Source organism: Mastomys coucha, unplaced genomic scaffold (assembly GCF_008632895.1).
Source record: "Mastomys coucha isolate ucsf_1 unplaced genomic scaffold, UCSF_Mcou_1 pScaffold5, whole genome shotgun sequence".
Lineage (NCBI taxonomy): Eukaryota > Metazoa > Chordata > Mammalia > Rodentia > Muridae > Mastomys > Mastomys coucha.
This window is the reverse complement of record NW_022196911.1, coordinates 67,011,528-67,038,697: the sequence shown is the minus strand read 5'-3', so window position 1 is coordinate 67,038,697 and position 27,170 is coordinate 67,011,528. Positions and strand designations below refer to the sequence as shown.

The 27,170-nt window shown below is 43.8% G+C and overlaps 2 long non-coding RNA genes across 3 annotated transcripts; one reads left to right on the top strand and one right to left on the bottom strand.

Moving 5' to 3' along the window:
* The first annotated feature begins 3,744 nt into the window (after positions 1-3,744).
* Positions 3,745-5,101, top strand: LOC116077491. Of its 2 annotated transcripts, none has more exons than XR_004113255.1 (3): positions 3,745-3,813; positions 3,949-4,009; positions 4,241-5,101. It is a non-coding gene; the product is annotated as an uncharacterized LOC116077491 (long non-coding RNA). The 2 variants fall into 2 exon arrangements; XR_004113256.1 differs by having other exon boundaries at positions 3,909-4,009.
* LOC116077492 lies at positions 4,204-25,577 on the bottom strand. Its single transcript, XR_004113257.1, has 4 exons — positions 25,507-25,577; positions 24,383-24,476; positions 4,944-5,048; positions 4,204-4,495 (listed from the first exon to the last, which is right to left on the bottom strand). It is a non-coding gene; the product is annotated as an uncharacterized LOC116077492 (long non-coding RNA).
* Positions 25,578-27,170: the final 1,593 nt, after the last annotated feature.

Sequence of the window (27,170 nt, the reverse complement as noted above, 5' to 3'; positions counted from 1 at the left end):
ACAGGTCTAGTGTCCCAGCAGGCTGGTAGTATAGTCACCTTCCTTCAGAGTCAGGTGGGTTCCCAGACAGAAGTCACCACCTCCAGTTAGAGGAAACTGGAGCCAGAGGAGGTTCCCACACATGCCCATCATGGCAATGCTGCTCTGTGAAACTGCTCCTTTACAAATGTATCTAAAGGGTTGTTTTTGCAAGCGTTAACAACCAGACTTTTTACTCAGAAAATGCCTTATCGTCAACTTACAGATCTAGTTACATGGAACATTTTAATATTCATAATTGAATTTTTATATAAAAACATTTCTTATTTCATTGTTTCTGGCACTTCAAGGAAATGAATATCTCAAGAATATTGATTCAAAATACTTCAATGGCCCAAGAAAATAAAGATTAGGAAACTAATTATAGCTTTTCCTTTTGAAAAGAAAAGATGAGTTTAATAAACAGGCCAATGAAATCGATGTATGAAGATAGACTCCCTCCTCAAGGCCTTATTAGCATTTTCTAAGTTCTCCCCTGTGCCCTGAATGTCCTTCTTCTTTTCCATCTGCTGAAAATCACCTCTTATGCCAGCAGCTCCCTCGAATGGCCTCTTCTTGGATCATCCCCAGTGTTTTCTGTACTGCTGTAACTCTTAGTCTCTCCCGTGAATGCACACTGGCCCTGGTTCTCTGTCTCTCCCCTCCAAGAATGTTCACTTGAAATTGTATTATAAGCATTACCACCCTGCCTGCTACACTGTAAAACATTGCCATTTGGTAGAGGAAGGATTCAGACAAGGGAGGATGCTAATCAGGAAGAAGTCCCTCGGGAATGGCCAAGGGATTTTCAAACCCAATTTCCAGCAAATCCTACCACGTCAAATGGTTTCTAGTAAACAATATTCTGCAGAAATTTGAGAATAGGAGCCGTGATCTAGGTGGGAATTGGCTGGATAGAAGAAGAGGAAGAAAGAGAGCTGGAGCAGAAAGTAGAACATAACAATGAGGAGACACAGATCCCATCAGGAATGCCTAGGTTGGGGGTTTGGGGAGTGGGTAGAAGTAGGCTTGATGTTTCCATACATAACAGGAACCCTGAACAACTGGTCGCTCATACCTTGAAAGCTCATGCAATGGAATAGACACCTAAAAAGTAATTAGAAACCTGAAAAGTAGGTTGTCATTTGGTTGTGAAGAGTCATGGAGAATTTTAATCTCACTCTCTCTCCCTCCATCCCTCCCATGTCTTCTTACCTTGATCCTTCCATCCCCTTTTCCTTTCTTTCCTCCCTTCATCTCCCCTTTCTCCCTCTCTCTACCCAACTAATAGGCTAAGGAGATGCCACCCTCCTTGGTTACCCTGGTTCTCCCACCTCTTCTGGCTCTCTGAAAGCTAGCAATTGTATCCAGCAGTCCCGTGGATATTTATATCAAGGCCCAGCCAGGCTCACTCATCTATATGCCTTCTATACCTACTTTTGTGCCAGAAAGGCAGAGCCTGGTATTGCAACAGATGATATATGATTCATAATCTCCAGAATATTTACTCTTATCCATTGCAAAAGTCTACTAACTCTTCATCCTTGGCACTCTTTGGAGAGAGTTGACTGCCCCAGGGACCTTTCTGTCTCTCACTGACGTCTCCATGGAGGACTCCAATGTGGCTTCCCAGATCCACCTTTTATACAGTGTTTCTGCCAACCAAGCACCAGTTTAAGAGACTCTCACCTTGCACTGTAATGCTGACAGGACTCAGACATCCTGGTCCCATCAATCATTCCTCTAACAAAACACAAAATTGTCCTTCAGATACCCTTTCTCCCAAAATGTTTATCCACTACTAGCTGATCTGACCCAACTCTTAATACTTCTGGACAACTCCTCCCTTCACCGCCCCCCCTCACCACACACGCACACACACACTGACCACCAAAAGAAGCCACCAGCTTTGGAAAACTCATTTGAAAACTGAAAAAAAAAAAATGCTGACAGCATTGCTCCTCTTTCTGAGTGCTTTTTCTTCTTACAGAATAAGACAAAAAGTTGAAGCTGCTATTCAGACCAGAAAATTCCCTTTTGTAGTTCAAACAAGGAGAAGAGGCTGCATAAAGTGTGCTCTTGGAAGCTAATCAACCCTGCTGCTCAGCCCTGCCATTTGGACTCATGGGAAGAAGGCACTAGTTTGAAAGGCATCCTGGAGAGCAGGTGGCCTGATAGTGGCTTTGAAGCAATTTTCAAAGTAGGTAGAGTCTGGTCAGGGCAGTGAGTGGTGTCCTCAGACCTGAGCTGGGTGAGCTGCCTCAAAGACAGTCTTGAGGTCACAGAATAGCCTGGCTATAGCACCTCCTATGAGACAGACTGGGCTGTGACCTCCACTTTCAACCATGCAAATTTGGGAAAGGCAACTCTCTTCTTTGAGACACAAGAGGTTCTTTTAAACAAAGGATACTGCACCATGAGCTCATTAAGCTGGCATATAGAACAATAGCCCCTGGCTCAGGATGGTTCAACTCAGGGTAATTGACATCTTTGCCATGTTGCAAAAGGAACACTGGAAGCCATGTTTTAGTTTGAATTTTGGATTTTTTTCCAGCCTAGCAATATGTGATCTGAATATTTCTTAAGATGCTGACCAGCAGCAGTGAGCCACAACATAGGGAAAGCAACAGACATACTAGTGGGTACTGTATTGCTAAGTTCAGATTCTCATAGGTCAAGGGAATCAGATGCACTTTAAACTGATGAAGCTAGCTCTAATTTACAATGTGGTTGTGGGGGCATCAGCTCAACATAGGTGTACTGGTTTGTTTTTGTCAATTTGACACAAACTAGAGTCACCTGGGAAGAAGGAACCACAATTAGGAAACTGTCTCTAACAGACAGGCCTATAGACAATTCTGTAGGGCATTTTCTAGATTAATGATTGAGGTGAGAGGGCCCAGGCCACAGTGAGCAGTGCCACTACCCCTGGGTAAGTGATCCTAGGTTGTATAAGAAAGCAGGCTGAGCAAGCCAGAGACAGAGAGCCAGTAAGCAGCACTCCTCCATGGCCTCTGCATCAATTCCTGCCTTCAGGTTCCTGCCTTAAATTCCTGCTTTGACTTCCCTCCGTGATGGGTTGTGATAAGGATATATAAGTGAAAAGAATCTTTTCCTCCTCTGTTTACTATGCTAGTTGGCGGGGTCGAAACATGAGGCAAACTAAAGTCTCATGTAGTAGCCAACTTTATTCAGAGCATCTGATAAGTTATACTCTGAGGGTTAAGAGGTCACTCGAGTAAGGCGCTCAATCACAAGGTCAAGCCACATATAGCAAAAACATATTTTTCCACAGAGGCGTATGAATGTAACAGCTGAAGTAAGCTTACTACTATTCCTTGTGCCCAGGAGAAGCACAAAAACACATTCCAGCCAGGCGGTGGTGGCACACGCCTTTAATCCCAGCACTTGGGAGGCAGAGGCAGGCGGATTTCTGAGTTCGAGGCCAGCCTGGTCTACAGAGTGAGTTCCAGGACAGCCAGGGCTGTCGAGACAGAGAAACCCTGTCTCGAAAAACCAAAAAAAAAAAAAAAAAAAAAAAAAAAAAAAAAAAAAAAAAAAAAAAAAAAAAACATTCCAAGAACAACTTTGTGTCTTGAAGAAAATGAGGTCGCGGTTTCGTGTCTTGTTTTCTTGGAGTTTTCTCACGACCCTTGAAAATCTAACATAGCTCCATCCATGGAATGTGTTCTGACACTCCCTGTTCATCATAGCAACAGAGAGCAAGCTGGATGTTCTGACACTCCCTGTTCATCATAGCAACAGAGAGCAAGCTGGGACAGCGGGTGATCTGAGGTGTGTCGCTATGTCACTAGTCAGTGCTTGTCGTCCTACCTCTCTATTCATATATCTATTCCATCCATCTATTCGTATATCTGTCTTTGGTTTAGGTTAGGGGATTCTGATCAATGTCATTTGATTCTAATCCAGTCTTCACCATTCATTATCCAGTCATCTTCGTCTGCTCACATCTCGGATCCTCGTCTGTGAGGTAGGAAAGTATAGTAATACCTCCATAATGGAGTCATTAAAAAGATTAGATGGAATAATACACAAAGCACTGGCCTGGCGCCTGGTCAACATCCAGGCCATTGGCTTTGTCTGACTGCTGCTATTGGCATTGTGGGTTGAGGTCTGTGATAATGTGGGAGGGTGCAGAGCAGATGGTTTCCGTGAAAGCAAAAGTTCCAGGAAGACGTAAAGTTTATTTTCCCATTTTCAGAAGACCCAGTTCCCATGAGAGAGAAGATTTGCCTTTGAAACGATGCCAGATCACCTGACAAACAAATGGTTAAATACAGTCAAGTTTTACATACAAGTTGATCCAGCCAAGACCATGGAGGTGAAGGTCATTGAACCAGAGAAAGATGCAGAATGATGGATCAGCACAGAGACACAGTAGAGACCCCGTAGTTCACACCTGTCTGTGAGCATCACTTCAGTCCTATTAGGTCTCTTCATCCTGTCTCAGTGGACCCTATAGGAAAAGTCAAAGCAAAAGCATTTGGTTTCAGCTTCTATATAGACTGAAGGGCAAGTTTAGGCTCTGTAGGGAACTTACACCCAGAGGTACCAGCAATGCCTCTGACTAACAGTGTGTATATCTGGATGTTCCCTTAGAGACCAGGGCTTCCTTCCTGAGCCTTAAGGGGTACCACAGACAAAGTGCATGTTTACGAATGCTTTCTCAGTTCAGTAATACTGAGATAAAGAATTAGAGCTGTTTGACTTGGATTTATCTGCTCTCTACACCCGAGAACATGTAGCCTCACCTATGATTAGGTGGAATTTTATAGAGGAGGATTCTCTGTTGGAATGTAACTATCCCTGGTTCTACTGACCAGGCCACCAAAGAATGTTCTCCTCTGAGCCCCTAGGATAGAAACAGAAGTGAGGAAAGGATATATGTCACTGGTTACTCCTACCTTTGTGATGTGGAGCAGGTTCTCTTCTCTAACCTGTGTATCCATTATCTTCTGGTTTTTAAATCCCAAGAGTTAAAGGTTTACATCAGTGTATTAGTCAGCTTTCTGTGAGTGTAAAAATACATGAGATAATTTAAAAAAAAATAAAGGTTTATTTTGGCTACAGTTATTGAAGTCTCAGCCCATAACTGTTTCAGACATGGTTTGTCAGTAGCAAGACAGTATAGATCGCTGGGGCATTTGAGATAAAGAAGCAAAAGAAAAGGATAGAAACAGGAAGAGGCAGAGGTCCTGTAATGTTCATCGATAGCACTCCCCTGATGACACAGAGGCCTCATGCAGGACTCCACACTCTTGAAGGATCCACCACCTTCTAATGTTCCACACTGCAGACCATGCCTCTGCTACACAGAGGGAGCTCACATTCCAGATTCAAATAATAGCAAAGGCTAACCCTTAGCGAATGAATCTGTGATTGAGCTCAGCAGGAATGGCTAATCGTTGCCTCCTATAGGTGAGAGACAGAGACTGTATTTACAAAAGGGTAAATAAATGTATTCAGTTGGCAAGTTGATAGATGGTGGCTTGGAGTTCAAGTCACCTGAAGGCCCCTTTATGAGCTGCCTTGGCTTCTTCATGCTGTTATGAATAAGTTCTTTTTTTTCACATTTGAAAAGTTTATTAAAACAGGATATGGACATTTATACATGGATTTACATACATTATAGTTTTATACATTCTAAAGACAAGTTTCCCAATATAGCAAAGAGGGAATTCAAGTATTTTGTAACCTGGCCCTTAAAAATCTATATCACTGTCTCAAAAAAACCAAAAAAAAAAAAAAAATCTATATCATCATTTCTGTCTATAGGTTGACATAATCACAAAGGGTCACTAACTCCAAAGTGAGAAAGCAAAAACATTTCTTATTTGGGGGGTGTGGTGAGGTCTAGAAGAGATTGTGAAATGGGAGTGAGTTGGGTCCTGTCTTCAGAAAGCACAATCTGCTATCTTATCTGACCTCCAGGACTTCAAATGTGATGGCAATCTTTTAATTTGCAAGGAAAGCCCTGTAGTTTTAGAAATAGAAGCTTATGATGGTGAACGTGGCAGGTGAAACACAACCTGGGACCTCATCCACATTTATCTTCTGAAACATGGAGGCAGAGTAAAGTTTTATGCAGTTCCCCTATACTAGAATCCTAGCAGGTTAGAGGCACCAATGAGCCTTAGATAATAAAGGAGAGCTGAGGAGTGAACAGAGTTATGTTCTGTGCATGAGAGAGTGGATGAGCTGGGTGGGGATATGAAGACATCTCTGGGCAGGGGGAGTTGAGATATGAAGGCATTGGCAGATGCATGGTGTGCTGTAGGCTTCCTCTGCCACCTCCTTCTTCCCCTCAGGAACATATGCTATAATCTCTCATGCCTTTGTGTGAACGGGGTGCTAGTGGAGGAATGGAGAAATTCCTGGGAAGGCCCTGAATTTAGTCTTTAAATCAGTGTGGAACAGACAGAAGAGAAGATGAATAAGAACAAGGGATGAGGCAGAGATGAAGATTGTAGTGGAAATCATAATTTTGACCACAAGGAAGTAAGTCACTCCACTACACTCCTGCAGAAGAACTTAACCAATAGAGGACTTGATTCAACTCAGATATCAGGGAGCCTTCAGTTATGTGTCTGTCAAGTATTCCTCTTAATAGTTAAAGATACCTAGTCTCAGAGGTTGTAAGCCTGGAATATGGGGCTGGTACTTTCAGAGAAATAACCTCCACTAACTCCTCCCCCCAAAGAGAGCATTTGACTCTCTCTTCTAGCCTTCATTCAGTGGGATACAAGACTGATATCACCTCCAGGAAGCTTAGATCCTGCCTGTTTCCTTCTGGTGTTGGAACTCTGAACTACACAACAATTGTGATATAGGACTAATGTATTGAGAGGCCCAGACTGGCATATTCTCAGCATATTCTTGAGCTGAGAATACTCTCAGGGTCTTGTGCCAAGAGAGAGTTGGAGGCCTTTCTTTCTTTCCTCCTAAGGTACTCAAAAGGCTCATGAACAACCGTAACAGACAGAAGCATAACCTTTAATGTGGGGAAAGAACTCTAACAGGCAGGTTTGGAGAAGATATGAAGGCTATGTAAAGCTTCCAGCAGAATATCTGCTATGTAAATTGACCATGCCACTTCCCACTTAAAACTTTCCAGTTACAGACTTTTGTATAATTAGAAGGCGATTCACACTCTTCGCCATGATCTGTGGACCTCCATCCTGAGCTAGTGCCTGCCTGTTACTTCCCATTCTCTTCTTCCTCCTCAGACCCAGCAATGGCCATTCCCATCCAGTGTCTCCCGGTACTCTGATCTCTTTGTTAAGACATTTTCTCACTCAGCTCTCTGAGGTGTCAATGCATCAGACAAGCACAGGATGGAAGACAGGATCACTATGCAACTATACTTTGTGATAACTTGGGTTTAAACCTATTTCAGTGGTGATCATTTCCACCCGTCCCTAAATGGGAACTAGAAATATCCTTTGTTTTCCTGCATGTCCTTGGACAATGGACAGTCCTGTAACCACTTCCAGTCATAAGTTGTAAAAGTGTCTGGCCCAAAGTATTAACTAGCACTTTAAGAAAAGAAGACACCTCCTTTACTGCACATATAGGCTTGTACCTGAAGATCCTGTTTCTGAGGAATGCCACAGTTGGTGACCCCCTCATTCTCTCTGCTCATATCCTCTCTCACTTCCTGGCTGCTATTTCACTTCCCTCAAAGGTAGACACAGGGTCAGCCAGGTGACATGCTTCACTCTAATCCTGTGAGGAGACATAGTGTCATGGCAGGATGCATATGTGGAGCAAAGTCATCTTGTGGCAGCCAAGAGCAAGGGTCAGGAACTAAAAACATCAGAGGTCTTCTCTCTTGAAGAACCACATCGCTAAGGGCCCTATTGACTACCTGAACTTAGAGAGGATATGAGTAGAGTTCCCAGCCCCAACTGGAATCTTGATCAAATATTTGCAACTGAGGTCCCATCTAAGCCACCCATACTCCTGACAGACATAAATAGTAAATATGGTATTCTATGATACAAAATGTATGCTGTCTCATGACTCAACGATAGGAAACCAAACCCCTTGAATGGTGGCAATGGTCATTTAATGCCTACCTCACTCCACCCTTATCTTTCTTGAGTTTGTTTTCATGAGTAGTTAAAATTCAGCAACCTGATTATATCCAAGCTTTGCCATAGAATCTCCACACCTCATCCATCCCTTCCATAACCCCTAATAACTTTCTATCCCAGGCATTATGATATTTCATACTCTAAAAATTGATCCCTACTCAGAAAGTGTGACCAGAAGATCCAATTGAGCCACTTATACCAAGGGACAGAACTGAAAGGGCAAGTGGGACTGTTCTCATGGTGGCCCTTCTCTGGAATCCCGGTCCCGCCAATACATTTCTCCAAGTTTCTTTCAGGTCCCTAGCTACCTCAGCATCTTCTATGCTCTTTCAGCTTCTCTATAAGCACACGCCCACTTCCCACACTGTTTTTTGAAACACCTTCTATGGCTTCTGCTTTCCTGATACACCCACTCCTCCTCTCCCATCAGCTTGAACCTTTGACGATAGCAAACATTTCATGATTGATTATTGATAGTGTCAGATTGTAGCAGAGATTGGAATCCAGGTTAGCATTCCACACTACACCATCCTGGGATCACACCAAGAGAAAACAAATCAAGGCTTGTGGAGTGGATGAAGGAACACAATAATAGTCAGAGGCACTGTGTGCTCTGACCCTCTTCCTTTGAACCCGCAATGGATTAACCGTTGCCTGCCTGAAGGAGTTTAAATTACCTATCCATCAGCGAAACATCCAGACATTAGGCTCTTGTCCAAACTCCTCTCACACCTCAGCCTGCAATTTCCTCTGAACAAAGTGATTGCACCACCCTTTCACAGGGGAAAATTAGTCTTCTCAGTCAGGTGACAGGAGCCAAATGGGAGGTGAAATGTTCTGCCTGCTCTCCACCATCTGTGAACATAACCCTAAGCCACCCTCACATTTGTGCTATCCCTGCTTGGCTTGCTCAGAACAGGGCTGCCGCAGATTTGATTGCTTTTCTTGAGGTGTGTGCACACTCTGAATGCACCCCACATCCACACTTGCTTCTCTTGCCTCTTTGGAGGGAGCGTCTAATGTTCATGTATCTGTCGGCTGAGCACTGGTCCAGGACGGACCGTAGTGATGACAGGCGATGGGAATCAGCACCAGGCACAGTGACTGCACATACAGGATTCTTTGTTTCTTATTGCTCTGTGGGTATCTGTCCATATGTTATTTGTAGTCTGGGATGCCACGAATCTTGGCCCCCTGGGGTTGAGTTGCATTGAACAAAACCATCCTTTATTAAAATATGACCTGACAAATTCAGCCTGCCTCCCTCTCTTTGGAAGCTCAGAAGTAACATAAATTTGATAATACAATAGGGCCTAACATCCAATCCAAACAGCTCCCTTCAAATTCACTTAGAAGAAAGAGGCAGAGAAGGACAGTATCCCATCACTGCTGTGACATCTACATTGTCTTTCTTTGTGTGCTTTCTGATAAAGGTGAAATGGACAGCACTATCCATTGAAAGCGACTTCTCCTCAAATCATTTAATACTACTAGCATGACAAGAGCCAAGAGAGTCAGGAAATTCAATTCTTTCTGATGTCTGCACAGAAGATTAACCACCTTAGAGAAATTAGGAAGTGTCTTCCTACCAGTGACTTAAAGACATAGCTATGCAGTGTGTTCATGAAAACTCCATTGATGCTTGGCATTTATCAACTGTCAAAGATTAGATTTAGTCATCCTGTGATTTTAATTAGTGTTAACCCAGCTAAACCAGCAGGAAGTTGCCGAGATTCAAGCAGCCACATTCATCTGCATAAGCTTTTATTGGCTGCCGCACAAGGGAAGGCATGGGTGGTAGGAAGAACTTCAGGAGAAGGTGGCGTTTGAACTGGACTTTGAAGGCATTTGATAATTGTTCAAAGAGAGGAAGCTCCTTCCAGGAAGAACAAACTGCATGCACAAAGAGCTAGGCCTTTAAAGAACATGACACCTGCCCAGAATAGCAAAGAGTCCGGTTTGTCTAGAGATGAGAAGGGAAGAGGCAGGAGGAGCTCTGGTGGTAATGGGGTCTCAGAGTCAGACTCAAAGCTGTCTTGGTAGAAATGGAGAATTATTGAAAGCTTTGGGCAAAGTGTGACGTGGTTCCATCTGGGCTTTAGAGAGAGAACTCAGAGAGAGCAGTGGGTGGAATGAAGGGAAGTTAGAGGGAAGCATTCAGGGCCTGTTCCTCTTACAAGTCCATTCTCTTAATGGAGCGGCGTAAAGCAGAGCACTGATAGAGTCTTCTGTGAGGTTGTCAGGGCACTGTGGTACAGCAGAAGGCAAAGGTTTCATGGTAGTTAGAGTATGGGTATGGGAACAGGGTTTAGGCTTCTGTGAGCTTTGATGAAGTCTAAGGACATAGCAGCAGTGAGAGCAGCAAAGGTTGTTTAAGGACACAGAGTGATGGGTGGGACTAGGTGCCATTCTGCCCAGAACTTTGGCAACTCCAAAAGAGAAGCAAGGCTTGGGGTGAGAGTCAGGGGAGTTGGGGAAGGATAGGGGATGGTGTGTGAGCACACCAGGGAATCCCTGTCCAGCTTCTCTGAAAAAAAAAATAAACCCACAAACTTCAGAAACAGAAAGCTTGTGTTTTAGTTTTCAAACATGCATACAAATTCTTTAACACTTCTTTCTTCAAAAGGTGGTCTAAATCTTTACACACACAGACTAGACCTCACGACTTCCTTCCAATGAATATAACATGGAAGAACTGGTGGTGTGTCAGCTTCACAACTAGACCATGAAGGGGGGAGGCCTGTAAGCTTAGCCTTAGAAGTTGAGACAGGAAAATGGCAAGTTCAAGACTTGCTTGGTCTACAGAATGAGTTCAAGGATCATCTGGTCAAGTTAGTAAGACTCTGATTCAAAACAAAAAATTAAAAAGGGCTGGGCTATAACACAGGCAGGGTGCTTGCCTAACAGATACAAGACCCAACACTTTATCCCCAGTGCCTCACGAATAAAACTGTAGATTGTGAGGCATCATGCCCCACTCTTGTGTTCCTTCTCTGATCACTCAGCCAGGAAAGCCAGCATCCAGGACACTGGCTTGTTGACAGGCACATGAGGATACCATCTTGTAAACAGATTGTCTACCCCTTCACAAGCAGCCTTGGCTGTTTTAATTGGAACCTCATGAGATACCTTGAGGTACAGCTCAGCTATATTACTCCTGAATTCCCAATCCATAGAAGCATGGGTTGAGAGTACCTAATGAGAGTAACATGTTTGCTACTAAGTTTGGGATAATAAATAGCTAATTACATCCTCGGTTCAGATTCAGACTCTGTCATATATACATTATATAAAGTTTAGGCCTCTGTTTACTGAATTGTAAAACAGAGTGAGACTCATGGCTCAGGTTTGATGTAACCAATGAACCGCCACACCAGGTTCCTGTCAGCAAGCACCTCTTGACCACTGCAACAGTGTTGGATTTGGTGTCTGCAGACATGATGGATCCCAAGGTAGGGCAGTCCCCAGTGGACCCTTCCTTCAGTCTTTGTTCCATTTTTTTTTTTTTTGGCCCTGTTCTTCCTTTGGATAGGGACATTTCTGGGTTAAAAACTTTGAGATGGGTGTGTGGCCCCATCCCTCAACAGTAGATAGGGGCCCTGCCTATCTACTGGAGGTAGTCTCTACAGGTTCTATCTCCCCCTTATCTGAGCGTTTGAGCTAAAGTCACCCCCTTGGGTCCTGGGAGCTTCACATTCCCCTCGTGTCTGGGACCCTCCAGTAGCTATCCCCAGTTCCTCATCACTCCTGCTACATATTTCTGTTCAATTATCTAACCCTCTCTCACATCTCTTCCAGTTCCTGATATTGCCCCCCCTTATTTCCTCCCCCTCCTCTCTCCCTCCTAGGTCCCTGTCTCCCTCCACCTCCTATGATCATCCTATTCCACCCTTAATGCAAAACTGAAGCATCCATACCCTGGTCTCCCTTTCTTCTAAGCTCCATATGGTCTGTGGGTTGTATCATGGACAATGTGAGGCTTTGGACTAACAACACTTATCAGTGAGTACATACCATGCATGCTCTTTTGTGTCTGGGTTACCTCACTCAGGATGGTATTTTCTAGCCTCAAATATTTGGGCACAGGGAAAAACTTCCTGAACAGAACACCAATGACTTATGCCTTAAGATCAACAATCGACAAATGGGACCTCATAAAATTGAAAATAAAAGTGAGGATGTGGAGAAAGAGGAACACTCCTTCATTGCTGGTGGGATTGCAAGTTGGTACAACCACTCTAGAAATCAGCCTGGCAATTACTCAGGAAATTGGAAATAGTTCTGCCTAAGGACCCAGCTATACCACTCCTGGGCATATACCCAAAAGATGCTTCAACATATAACAAGGACACGTGCTCCACTATGTTCATAGCAGCCATATTTATATTAGCCAGAAGCTGGAAACATCCCAGATGTCCCTCAACAGAGGAATGGATACAGAAAATGTGGTACATCTACACAATGGAGTACTACTCAGCGATTAAAAACGACTTCATGAAATTCACAGGCAAATGGATGGAACTACAGAGAGATTTTTATCTATGCAGAGAGGCATGGGTAATATTTTTTGGTGTTGTCCTTTCTAAATGCAAAATATGGGAACTAGTTGAATGCTCAGGAGAAAGAAGAGAAGCCACCAGCTGCTGATACTGCAAAATACTGTGAAGCATTTTTGTAATGAGCGGGATACATAGATTGACAATTTCCCAGAGAAAAGGTATATCAAGGCAGGCAATTATAAACACACACACACACACACACACACACACACACACACACACGATTCTATTTATGAAAAAACTCAAAAGCTATCAAATGTTTTCAAAATTAACACACACACACACACACACACACACACACACATAATTACATAGAAAGTATTGCACACTACATAGACTCTGATAGCTACACCTAGAGAGGAGGGCATTAATGGCCAGTACAAATGGACCTTAGATTTATTGTTAGAATTTTTCCATGAAGATCAATAAATACATTATTTATGCAGTTGATATGAATTTATATAAGCTTATATGATTTTAAATAAATATATTAGGGGTATATTTACCTAATTCTCATCAAATGGGCCAAGAAAATGCATCAGATTTCTTTCTTTCTTTCCAGTGATTTGATATCCCTCACCATCCAAGAAGTCCCCTGGCTAACTCACTTTAAGGCAAGAAGAAGGGTATGGGTGAAGGTTGAACTTGCCAGTCAAAGTTCTGCCTCTGACAGTGTGTGTTCTCTTCTGAGCAGCACAAGCCTGTTCTGACATGTTCTTCATCTCCAGATGCATCTGCATCTCCCTGGGGTAGTGTCTGAGCATCTGGGAGGTTCTCTACCTTTGTGGCTGAGAATGGAGGGTAGTGTCTGTTCTTGGCTCTGTCATTGTGTGCCACCTGCACAACTCCATCTTCAGATGCATCATTTTGACACCTCTCTGGACCCAGGTTTTAGGTATGCTCACCTTGTATCTTCTCTCTACACATGGTGTGCAAAAGCTAGAGTAGAGGGCAGGGACAGATATGCTGTCTGTTAGAAATCTTCCTCTTCTCTCTGGTCTGCCCTCTCAGTTGACCCCTTCTCACTGTGTTTTTTGCTTACACCTTAAAAGTAGTCTTCAGAAGGTAGACCAATCCTAATTTCTAGGTTCAAAGTCAGTGGAGGTGGGAGGAAGAAGGTATCTTTCTATCCTGGTGTTCAGAGGAAAAGTGTAATGTTCTCTGATCAGATGTGCAGGAGCCAGGCATGACTGGGTCACTAACTGGTTATTAGAGCTATTAGAACAGTCCTAGGGGAAAAGCTTCATTCTATTGTCTAAGTCCACAGTGTCCTGTTGAAAACTAGGGCTCTCTTCTTATGGTACGAGGAGGTCTTGGGTCCTTTCTTATTATCAGTTAACTCTATGCCCTTCTTTTGCCCTTAACGGGTAAAGTGAAAATGACTGGGGGCATTTGGCATTTGGTTCCTTCTCCATCTCTCTCCTCTGCTCTTTGTCTAGGATGGGAAGTGTGGACTTTTTCCACTCGTGCCTAGCTTCAGCTTCCTGGGTGACCAGCAGCCTTCATGCAAGCTTCACCTGTCTCAAGAGGTTTCTGCAAACAGAAAATTGACTAGGTTCATCTCTTAGCCTGAAGAACCTACTGGGACAACCTCTTACAAAAAAGAAAGAAGAGACTATTGTCCCCTCAAAATCCATTGGAAAACTCTTCTTACCTCAGCCCCTCCCTTTTCCTTTGTACTCCTGATGCCTGTCAGAAGTACAATCTGGGCAGCCATCAAATCCCAGTGCTTGAAGTTCAGCAGACCACTGGAGGCACAGCCTACATCTAAACTTTGAAGAGCAATGGGATCCCTTATTTAAATTGGACAATGACTCCATGGTGAGGGAACTTTAGATATCAGCCTCCTACATTTGGAAAACAATCAACTAAGTCACAGAGAAACCAGGACATGCTCAACATCAAGGACCAGGAACGTGAACTCACCAGCCTCCAAGTTCTCACCTCCACTCAGCTATCTGCCCAGATGCCTAAGCAGCACAGCGACAAAGGGGGGCTTTGTTTATTTGGGGTGTGATTAGACAGTGACCTGGCATAGCAAGCGGACAGCTGGGCTCCTGCCTGTGGCTCACAAGTGTGAGTTTTCCCTTTCTAACAGAAGGTCTTTTAGTCAAAGGTAATTAATCTCTTCTTGAAGTGACAGGTGGCGGGAGCAGCTTCTTTTGCTTTCAGCAGATCCACACAAGGAACACTGAGCCTCTAGCACAGAAGGGATTTGTGAGATGCAACAGTTGAGGTCTAATTCCTTAGCAGCCTAACAGGAAGTAGGAAAAGAGTCCTGGGATTTTGAGAAAACTCTTTTATAGCTTTCGAGGAAACAGATTTCAAATGAGCTTATAGCTTCCCATAACAAGTGCCAGAAAACCCAGAGTAAGATAGTTTTAAAAATTATTGCCATATAGCTGAACATAGCATGGGCGGATCCAGATCTCTCTCTCTCTCTCTCTCTCTCTCTCTCTCTCTCTCTCTCTCTCTCTCTCTCTCTCTCTCTCTCTCTCTCTCTCTCTCTCTCACCTGTCTCTCCTTCTCCCACTCTCTCTCTTCATCATCATCCTCCTCTCTCTGGTCTACCCTCTCAGTTGATCCCTTTCTCACTGAGATTTTTGCTCATACCATAATGGTAGAACAACCTTGATTTCTAGGTTCAAAGACAGCAGAGATGGGAGGCAGAAAATATCTCCATCCTGGTGTTCACAGAAAAAAAAGTGTAGTATTCTCTGATCAGATGTGCAGGAGCCAGGCATGATCAGGTCACTAATTGGCTTTACCCTGGCTGCCCCAGCTTGGCTCGTGACTAAGACTGATGGAGAAACAATCCTGAAACAAAACTGAAACTGTTGCCAGGAGACCAAGAGAGGCAGTATGTGAGTAACAAACAGGAAAACAATCGTGTTATTTAAAATCATTGGTATGCAATAAGCTCCAGCTGAGTGTAGAGAGAATTCTGTGTTTTTTCCAATAGCCCCCTGTCTTGATTTCTTTTCCTGTTGTTGTGAAAAATACTCAAGTAAAAACAACTTTGGGAAGGAAGGCTTCCTCTGGCTCACAGTTCAAGGTATACAGTCCATCATGATGGGAAGTCAAGGCAGCAAGAGGCTGATCATATTACATCTGAGAAATCAGAGGAAGAAAGATGACGAGTATTTGGCAATGATCGAAGGGCCCAGTATTGGCTCAAGACCCCCAAGACTAAGTTCTCAGTACAAAGGAGATATAATTGCTCCAGAGAAACAAAAGGCAGGAGTAAGAGACAATGACAGGAGACAGAGGATGAGGGAGAAGGGAAAGGGACATGGGAGAGGAGGAAGGGATGTTTGTCTCTGAGGGCAATGGGACAAAGGGTTGACTGGATAGAGAAGAGACAGGCATGGCCCATAAGCAAATTAATTTCTAAAGGTACAAGCAGAACCCCCCTCCCCGTTAGGATGAGGTGATTAATTTTGATTGGACAGGTTAATTTGGGCAGTGACAAAGCTGCTTTGATTGCTGGACTTCAATTCTTTCATAGCTGGATTTTGATAGACAGCCTCAGGAAGAGGAAATACCCAAATAAGGTAGTAGCCTGTGATGGCTAGCTCTAGAAATATAATCTGATGATTTTTAGCAAGGCCGAGGGGATGGAGGAGAAGGGTGAGGCCTACCAGATCCATGTTTGCCATGCTCAAGCTAGCCAGAGTCCCTTCACTTAGTCCATGTTTGCTACTCTTAATGCAGAAAATGTCTTCCCAGTTTCTTGAATGTAATCATGATAATCCCCATGGGCATGCCCAGAGCCCATCTTCTATGAGACTCTAGAGTCTGTCCAGCTGGCAACTAACACTAGACATCATACCCTCTCAAACACCAACCCAAGATTATAGATAAATAGCTGAGGGTCAGCAGTGCTGATGGAGCCATCTATAATACCCAGCTCTAAGTGGCAGGGGAAGGATCTGAAACTCTCTTTACACCAGTGTTTGGACAAATGTTATCTTCACCTTGAATGGGATAGTGAAGATTACTGAGATGCCCAGAGTCAGAGCCCCTTTTTGGGACCAGTTAGTCTATAGTAAATTTGTTGTTGTTAAATGAGTTCAGTCTGGGTTTTCTTCCATTGAAAAATGGAAAGACCCCCTGATAGACACAGAATCTATGATCAGTATATCAGGTCTGCTTTTAAAAGGTAAGCCTTGCTGCTTCTCAGAGATGGAGTTTCTGCAGAGTCAACATGGCACGCAGTCTTGGCATTTCAGCACCATCAGTTGTGGACACATCAGCAAGTTCAGTTTCGTCATCCAATCATTTCTTTTCTAGGTGAATTCCTTTTGCCCCATCCCCCTCACCACCTTCCCACTAATCACAGCCAAGACTGGCTGCTTCTTTCATTTCTGTTCTTTCACCGAATCAGAATGTCTCTTATCTTATCTGGACCAGATACAGTCCTTTCAGGAAGTCAGCAAGCATCCAGAAGCAGGAGATCTTCTGCATGGAGCACATACATCTGGATGGCACAGAAGCATCCATTTTCATGATGAGCTGCTAGAAGATGCCTTGGAGGGCTGCAAACGTCAATATGGCAGCAAAGATAAGCATCCAAGGGAAGGGAGACGGAAATGAATGACAGTTGGTGCACCTGCTCCTAGGTTCCCAAACTTGGACTGTCAAAGCCAAGTTGAGAAATGCAAGCTCTGAATCCAGCAGTTATGCCTCCCACTGAAGCATGAGGGAGACCTGTACTAGGTTTTGCTTTTGGAGCCTGTCCCTGAACCCTGGAAAGCCCAGGCTCCCGGTATCTTACTCTTGGCCAGAACCGAGCACAGTAGGTAGAGGAAAGAGGGAAACTGTGCAACAGTGCTCTCTCCTCTTTTTCTCTGTGGTGGGACGCATTCTCTCCTCCACTTACTCTTATCACCTCTCCTCTACCTCCTTCCTCAAATACAGTCTGATAGGCAGACAGACAGACAGACAGACAGAGATATGATAGGCTAGTTGGCTACTGGGATGAACATTTTGACTTCTCCATCTCTCACCAGTTCGGGCTCTAAATCAGAGTTCTTCAGGCTGGACTGTATGTCAGATTCACTTGAATCTCCCTCCCTTTCTCTCTCTCTCTCTCTCTCTCTCTCTCTCTCTCTCTCTCTCTCTCTCTCTCTCTCTCTCTCTCTCTCTCTCTCTCTCTTTTTCTCTCATTGTGTGTGTATGTGTGTGATATGTATTTATATGCATATGTAGGGGAAGCATGTTTATGTCCTGCTCTTGAACTCTGTGTGCTATTCCCTTTAAGCAAGGTCACTTTCTGAACCTGGGTCTAGGCTAGTGACCAGCAAGCCCCAGCAAGCTTGTCTGAGCTCTCTATATTGTGGATTCATGTGCTCAACCATGCCCAGCTTTCTCTGTGAGCGCAGTTGTCCAAACTCAGTTCCTCATGCTTGCAAATCAAGCAATCTTTCCCACTGAGCCATCACAGAGATTTTCTTTTTAATAAGATACCTGTCCACCCTGGTCTGTTGGGATAGAATACATTTTAAACAGTGACCTACGAGGAATGTTAAGTAATTTCAAATGAATACTAGGCCTGAAGGATCACTGAGCAGACAGAATTAGCTTAGGCATCAGACCCAGGCACCCTCTACCTACTTGATTTCCACAAAAAAAAAAAGCCAAAGAAAACTGCAGTCCTTTTGGTAAATGCTTCTGTTAGACAAAACAAACAAACAAACAAAACAACAACAACAACAACAAAAAACAAGCTGCAACTTTGGTCAATCAAAAAAAAAAAAAAGGTTTTGTGTTGGTTTTGTGTTGATCTGTCTACAAGTCTTCACTATAAGCTTCCTATAATGTTGTTTCTCTGGGAATGAAACTGACAGAGTAGGCTTCTATGGCTCACGTGGCCTGTACTTCGGCAGTACTAGCTGAGTACCCTGCCTTTGGTAACTGACCAACAAGGCAGTTGGGCTGCTCTGGGTATCTTGTGATCACCCACACTCTTACAACACTTCAACCACAGGAACCTCATAGCTGAAACATGGTGCCTGCTCCTGGCCATACTCATAGCTACCCAGACAACATAGCCTGCTCTTTCTTTCCCTCTCTCTCTTTCTCTCTTCCTCTCCTCCTCTTCCTATTTCCCCTTCTTCTTTCTTCCCTTTTATCTCCCCTTTCCCTCACTTTTACCTCTGCCCTCTGCCTATTGTGAATAAAGCGCCTGTGAATATGGGTGGACAAATGTTTCCTGAAGACCCTACCAATTTTTCTGAGTATTGACCCAGAAATAGAATTGGCAGGCTTGATGACAAATCTATTTTTAACTTTTTGAGGAACTTTCATACTGTTTTCTAGGGGGGGCTCAGAAAGGTTTTTTTTTTTTTTTTTAATATTCTAATATTTAAGATGATTGGAGAATGAACCTGACCTTCACCTGCTATCCTGACTCAGGAAAGATTTATGTCTTAACTTCTGGAAGGTGACCAGAACCTGCATAAAACATTAAGGCAAAATGTTTCACTCAACTAAATCACACTCAGCCTAAGATGAGTGCTCTGAACATGATTCTGGGCTCCAGCTGCTTCTCTGGCCTTGGAAATAGGCTATCTCTTCATTACTGGTAGATGTTATGTCCTCTGGGCCAAAGCCACAAAATACACATACACACACATACCATAATACACAGCACATACACACATACTACAACACACAATACACACATTACATAATACCAAACAACACACCTCACATATGCACACACCACATACCACAATACACAACACACAATATGACATATGATTCTACATACACACCAATACACACATCACACACATACAGACCACATAGCACAACAGACAATACACACATACTACAAAATAACATAGACCACACTTCACACCGCACATCACGTACATCACACAGCACACATATATGCATATATTGTAAACACATTCACCAAATATGCTACACATATAGACATAGAATATACCCTCACTGCAAGTTTTAGTAACATCAGGATCTTGGGAGAGTTCCACATGAAATACCCAAGTCACTGATGTCCTAATCACAGTCCTTTGCTGCCTTCTCCCATCGGTGGTCTCCTCAGACTGTGTGCAGTCTTGCAGTCTAGGATCTTTGGGAAATCTTTTCCCTCATGTGTTCTCTCATGGTCCTTCTGTTCACACTAAGCCATCAATGAACCCTGCAGTAAGTCTAGTTCTCATTCATATACCTTGAAGATATGAATGAGAAGCCATCATAAAACTCAGAGATTAAAGACATTTAAGTTAAAGTTGTAGTCTTTGTTTTCACCTCCAGTCACAGCACAGCTTACATCTGTCACCCTCTTCCTCTCAGACAACCATGGTGACCTCCGAGAACACAGCCCTATTGGCACTTGGTTTTTTTCTTCTCTGCTTGCCCAGCCTTGGTCAAACCCACCATTTGTGGACTTCCTGGTGGCTTATACACCGTACTGCACCTCAGCTCTTTGAAAAGATGCTGCATTTAATTGACTCAGATTGTTCACCTGATAAAAATAATCACAAATACTGCATCCATGAGTGTCTTCCATTGCTGATATGCCTACATCGACCTTGCCTGTTTACTCTATCGCTGTCCCTTTATGGGAACACAAGACCTAAAATCCTGCTCCCATAGAGCAATCAGCTGTTCCACTTGAGAGGCACTGGCTGTTCCTCTAATGACATGCAGAACTTAAAAATAACCAGGATGATTGTGAATGTCAACATGACGGAATGTGTGGTGACTTCTTGTGGAACCACCCCTTGCTTTCTCTGAGTACTCATACGCAGGTGCGTGAGGAGAGCAGGGGATATTATGGATGAGGGTCCACATAGGGACTCAACTACTCCACTGAATACCAGGCACAGACTCAAGAGTATCCATCCTGTAGCACCCCCGGGCTCTCAACTATTACTATCTTTCTTGTTGATTTCCCAATAGATGACTTACACATTTTATTTATTTGTATTATAATAGATGTATTTTATTTCTAATTGTATCTGTGTGCATACACACACCTATGTGCTTGCATATGTATGGGCACCTGAGTGCACATGAGTGCAGGTGCCTATGGTGGTCAGAGGCATCAAATACTCCTGAAATTGGGATTACAGAGGACTGTCAGCCATCTGACATGGGCACTTGGAACTGAAGTCGGATCCTCTGCAAGAGAAGCATGTGCTTTCAACTGCTGACCCATCTCTCCAACCTCAACTCACATGCTTTCAAAGGCAGCTATTTGTTGAAAGCCCCGGGAGACTCATGGGCTCAATCTACTGCTTCTGCTCCTCTGAAGCCCCTAGCTTTTTACACAGAATTGAGATAAGGTATGGTGTAAAAGCCACCGGGTAGTTCATGAACAATGGGCTTGACCAAGGCAGAGAATGTAGGAAGAACAAACCCCAATTACAAAAAGAAAGAAGCTATGGGGAGGCCGCACCACAGTCTCTTTTATGAGACTGGTACAAGGTAACCAGGCTGTCTCTACACTTAGATCCCAGGCTCTGGTGATCCCAGGTCTGCTGTAGATAGTTCAATAAGCAGTATCCACAGGGCCATCACAGTCTTCTGCTAAATGGGGAGAATAATGGACTTTCCCAAGTTTTAAATAAGCCAGTGAGTGCAAAGCAGAAATAATCACGCCTGGGGTCTGAAGGCACCAGGCACCTCCGTCCTTATTTTCATGACATGTTGGGAGGCATTTTCTGTAGGTTTCTCTCACTGTAGAACTTTGGAACACACAGCTTTTGTGTAGACTCTCAAGGATGTTTGTACAGCAAACAACCTTGGAAGATACATCATCTCCCTCCAGGGAAGAGAGGAGATTTGATTGTTGTCCAGGATAATAAAGAGAAATCTTCCATCTGGGGCAAAGGGTGAACTGGGTTTGTTTTTAGCCAAGTCATAAGATGCTAGAGCCTTCTAAGCTGTGACACAAACTCACTCTATAGAGAGTATTCACTTGGCTCTTGAACTTGGAGTCGAAGGAACCAGTTCAAATAGAGGGCCCATAATGCCCACTGTGCTAACCCTCTGTGGTCACTGGTCCAGAAGTCCTTGCCTTCTGCAAGCACCTATGACACTGTAGCCAACTACAGGTAGCGTGAAAACAAGACCAGGCTATCACAGACTTCAAATTTCTCATTTGGATACAAGCAAAAAGCTAACTGTTCCTTCTGACAACATTGACGCAGTGATAGTGAATTTGAGAACAACCTTGATCCATGCTGTTAAACTGTTCCATATCCTCTATCCAGCCTGCATGATCATCTTATTCAAGACTCTTTTGAACAGTTCTCTTGCTGGGTATGTTGCCCCTTCCTTCATGGTGTACATGGGAAAACCGGACTTCCTGACCATTCAAATCAATAACTCCTAGACACTCAAGCTGTAGGTGCCTGTGTCCCTCTAGCGCCAATCTAATACCTATTTCTCCAAAGAATTTTATATGCTAATGTCCCAACTTGTAAAGGGCTTCACTGTCATTTTTCTGGTTAGGGTTTATCCTACTCGCAATACGGTTTCCCAATTTGCTATGACATTTTAAGCACCGTGGACTTTATTTTCTCAAAAGGCCAAGTGACAAAGTAACTTGAACTACACCCTAGAACAACTGGAGGACAGCGACAGGGAGATTAATGCTCTCTGTATCCACTGCCCGGTATCTATACCCCCTTTCTCAAAACCTGTAAATATGTGATTTGGCAAAGGGAAATACAACAACAAACAGAATCAAGGTTTCCAATCAGCAGGCTTGAATATAGGAAACGTGCCCAGTATTCACTCAGAGGGGAGAAAATGAGAGACACGTTTCTGGCCTTGAAGATAGAAGGCAGCAGGTGGAAATTTCTAGAAAATGAAAAGAGCCAAGTAAAAAGATTCCTCAGGCATTTTCAGCTCCCCTAGCACCTTGATTTTAGCCTAGTGAGACACAGCCTCTTCTGACCACCAGCCTGTGAGGTAGTCTGGGTCATTTTTAGCCACTATGGTCATCAGTCACAGGGCTGAATGCAAGTCTTTGTTATGCTTTGAATAAGCTGATAGCAAAGACCAAGGAACAGTCGAGATGCAGGAGTGATGCTTCCAAACTCCATAGAGACACCGACACCCACATATCATACTTCCCCTCATAGTGGATCCCTTTCATGTTTCTTTCTTCCACAAGGCCTGACAAAGTACTCCAGCTCAGCAACAGCAATGTTCCCTCTTGTGTTTGGGTTTGGTTTTAGCGATCCAGCCCATTGGCTACAGGTGGAGAGCAATCTTACTATTTTCTACTGTTTCTGTGTGTCAGTTAGCTTATGTGAGTGAGCAGGTGAGTGAGTGAGTGTCCTTAGAGGCTACTCTGACTTAGCCTCTTGAGGAATCCATTGGAATGAAGCCTAGTGTCAGAGAGAACAACTAAGTTAAATGATAGGCCTCCGAGTAGATAGGAACTACTTGCATCCATTTGAACCATGTATTACTGCACCTTTCTGATGACTTCTGAGTAGCTTACCACACTGGGCTATCTTGAGGATTGAATGAGACCATGGACATGAGAAGGAAGAGTCCAGGAAATGGAGATGTCTCATTCAGGCTCAGAGAATGTTGTAGAAAAGAAGCCTGAAGGAATGTGTAAGAGCTAGAGGATGCCAAGGAGTGTCATGAACTGCCATCTTCTGAATATGATGCTGCAATTGCAACCATGAGCTCATAGTCACAATGGTTACCTGCACGAGGTTGAGCCATCCCAACTTCAGGCATACATAAGGGTGGTGCTTTTCAGGTTCCACCCCCTCATATGCAACTACTGGCATCTGTTAGATGCTGAGAGAGGGAGAATCATTCTTCTTTGATACTAGTCCCACTAGCAGGAGTCCTTTATTATAGTGGATGGCTCCATACTCATGCACATGTAGCAGCAACTGTACAAAGTGGGTTATCGAAAAAGAAAAAGGCATGAATCTGCGAGGAGGATGTGTTAAAAAAATGGGCAGGGGGTAGGTAGGCATGATCATATTTCACTACATATGTGTATGGAACTCTCAAGAATAAAGACAAATTATAGTAAAAATAGACTCTTGTCATTTGTGCTTTTGCTTCAATAAAAGCAACATGATAATAATTACTATGCATACTAAAGGATGAACTGGAAAACTGCTTCTTCTCAAAAACAGAAATGACAGGATGATTAAAACAAAACAAAACAAACAAACAAAAACACCCAACATGCTTCCTGAAAATACACATCTGCTCTTGTGTGGTGTTCAGGTGTCAAATGAAATGAACCTTTAAAACAGCGCCTGCTGCACAGCTTTGTGAAAACAAAAAGGCACAGAGAATGGTATCTCTGCACTTGACACAATACAGGTTCTCTACATGGCATCATGTTCTCATTTTGTGTCTGAGGAACACAAATGATTAAAAGTGCTATTTTGCAAGATAAAGAGTCTAGGAGGTGGGATAGGGTGATCATACAAGATGAATGTACATAATGCAACTGAACTGAACACTTAAAAATAGCTAAGATGGTGAAGTTTGTCTATTGCCTATTGTACTACAACTAAAGAGGGGATTGTGAGTATGTGTGATGAGGTCTCACAGTTGTTGAGTGTCAAGGATAGAGGTGGGGGAAAGTCTCCAGGCAGAATGGCCATGTACTGTAACACAATACCTGAGACAATCCATTGGCAGGAAAGGTTCAATTTAACTCACAGTTTGAGAGGCTCCCATCCACGATCACTCATCCTCATTGTTTTGGATCTCTGGTAAAACAGAATGCCACGGCGGTAGCATGTGCTTGAGATGGCTGCTTGCATCATGGCAGAGGAGCACAAAAAGAGAATGAAGAATAAATTGGAATCCCAATATCCCCCTTCAGGGGTGGACCCCAGTGACCTATCTTTCTCCAATTAGGTCCTGTCTCTGGGATTTTTCATCCTTTCCCAATAATGTCACAGGCTGGTGACCAGAACACTTGACCAAAACACAACTGTCACCTTAAATGGAGTAAGAGATAATTTATTCTGGAGCCAAATGAGAGTGTCCACAGCTCAGAAACATAGATTTAAGTTACTCCAAATTTTATGATCCAATGACAGTTATTGTAAGGTCTTTATACTAACAAAACAAGGAAAATCATAAAGCAGAACGTTTTACTAGTACATTGGTGCAAAGATTAGTTAGGCAGGCTGCAGCAAATTAGGGAATCTCTTCACTCAGCCTTAGGTGCTATTGTTAGATGGTATTCTTAGCCTGTGGGATGGTGGAAACTCAAGAAGTCTGTATAAACATTCCAAAGGATTAAAGTATAGTTCCTAGAATATTAAACCACATACAGTGTGGACAATAAATGGCCATTTAGGAGGCCTAAGATAGCTCAAGCATAATTTGGCTCTGGGCCTGTGGCCTTCCAACTGCCCGCAGTCATTGGCATTCTAGATGGTTAATCAGCCTTGGAGAATTTAATGCAGCTTCTTTTCAGAAGTGCTGGTTAACAGTCTAGAACAGTGAGAGAGCACTAGATAGGAGACAGAAGACTGGGCTGCGGTCCAGGCCCTGCACGATCCTGGGAAAGTTTTTCTCATTCTCTGGTTCCTTCAGACTCAAAAAACAAACAAACAAAGCCCTCAGGCTCTGTGGCTCTGTCCGTGGTCCCAGAGTGCTACTAAAGATGCCCAGAGCAGCCTCACACGGGGCACAGAAAGCTTCATCATTCCTGGCGGGGCATCAGACAAAAAGGATGAGCTCCTAATACAGGAAGAGACACCTGGCGCCAAGAGGAGCCCCAGGTACTTGCCACCCACAGAGACAGTAATAGTTTGTGACTCTGAACTCACCAGAAGGTCAGCTGGGTCAGGGCCACAACTTGAGCATTTGCTTACATCTCTGTCCAAGAATCTTTCAGGTTGCTGCAGGAAGATAATGAGTTCTGAAGCACAGCAGAGTCAGACCCTTGGTGGGTTGGATACTAGCTGCTCTTTGATGAGAAACCCATGCATATTAATTACATAAGGGAAAAATGGACAGAAAACCACTGTTGCTTGCTCAGAAAATATTTACTGACTACTGCCATGTGTAAGAGTTTTCCCGGCACTGGAGACTAGGTGTAGGTGATAGAAGAGGCCAGTCTCTGTCCTTGGAGACTGCATTCTAATGAATGCAGATGAGAAAGTCAGGAGGGGGAGGAAGGATGGCCAAGATAGGTTGAGGAGGTGATGTTTGAAACAAAGCTTGGTTACAAAAAAAGTCACTGTGCATATAATCACAGAGGAAGGATTGGGGTGCAACCCCTGAGGTGGAAAATGTCCTCATCAGCACCTTGCAGAGAACATTCTCCAGAGATTGTCAAAAGCCCAGAGCTGAGTGTGGGTGACTTAGTAGGAATGGAAAAACAACAACAACAATAAACAACTCACTACCCCCAGGATTCCAGAGTAAATTATGGTTTGGGTACTGTCTGATCACAGAGGACTCAGATATGAGAGTGAGGGACAGTGTGTGTGTTGGGGGACACATGCTGAGAGAAGCCTCAGGTTGGGACCATTGAGCCCTGGGGACTCTGGCCTCCTAGATCCAGCCATGCATTGTTATTTTGGGAAGTGGTGGAAACTGGGGGAGGTGGGTAGACAAGTTCTACCTGGAAGAAGGAAGGTCACTGAGGGTGCACCTAAGATGGTGACATGTGATTGTCCCTTCTCCTGCCTTCACCTCCTGTTGGACATGAAGTACCTAACCTCTGCCACCTGCCTCTCTTGCCATGATGCTTCACCACCCCAGGGGCCTAAAGTCAACACAGACCTTGGAAAACACAAGCTAAAACAAATCCCCTCCTTCTAAGTTGTTTGTATTGTCACAAAATATGACTAATATAGAGGGAGGTGGGCTGTCTAGAAAATGACAAGCATGGCAGGGAGGCTCCTGCCTGCTTCTTAGACTCCTGAAGAAGAGCTGAATAAATCAGTGAGGCCTGAAAGGATAACAGAATACCAAGAGGAGGAGCACTCCACTTGCTTCTATCCCAGCAGGATGGCCAACGGGCGGGACTTACCTCCCCTTAATCTATACAAAAGACTTCATGACCCCAAGCTCTTGCTTGGAGATGGTCAGGGCTATTCTCTGCTGCTAGGAAGACTCTTGTAGCTCCAGGCCTTCTGGAGGAGGCCTTCTGAGGGGTGGGGATTATTTCCTCCTTCCTCTTACAGATGGAATGATCCTCAGGGATCATGAGGAATAGTCTTGTTAGAATGAACATTGTGCTATCCCTACACCTGGACCCTTTGCTTTCTGGTACAAAGTAGAAGACAAATCTCGTGGTTCAGGTATCCCACCAGGGGTCCCTGCAGACCAGGGCTTGCTGTGTCCTTTATCTTCAAATCTGTTGTCGTCTTTAGTTTCCAAGCATCCCTGACCAAGACACAAAGGCCATCAGAACAGCAGCTTCCTTCCTTCCTTTCTTCTCTCCAGGAACCCACACTACAGTCCCACAGCCTGCATGCACCGT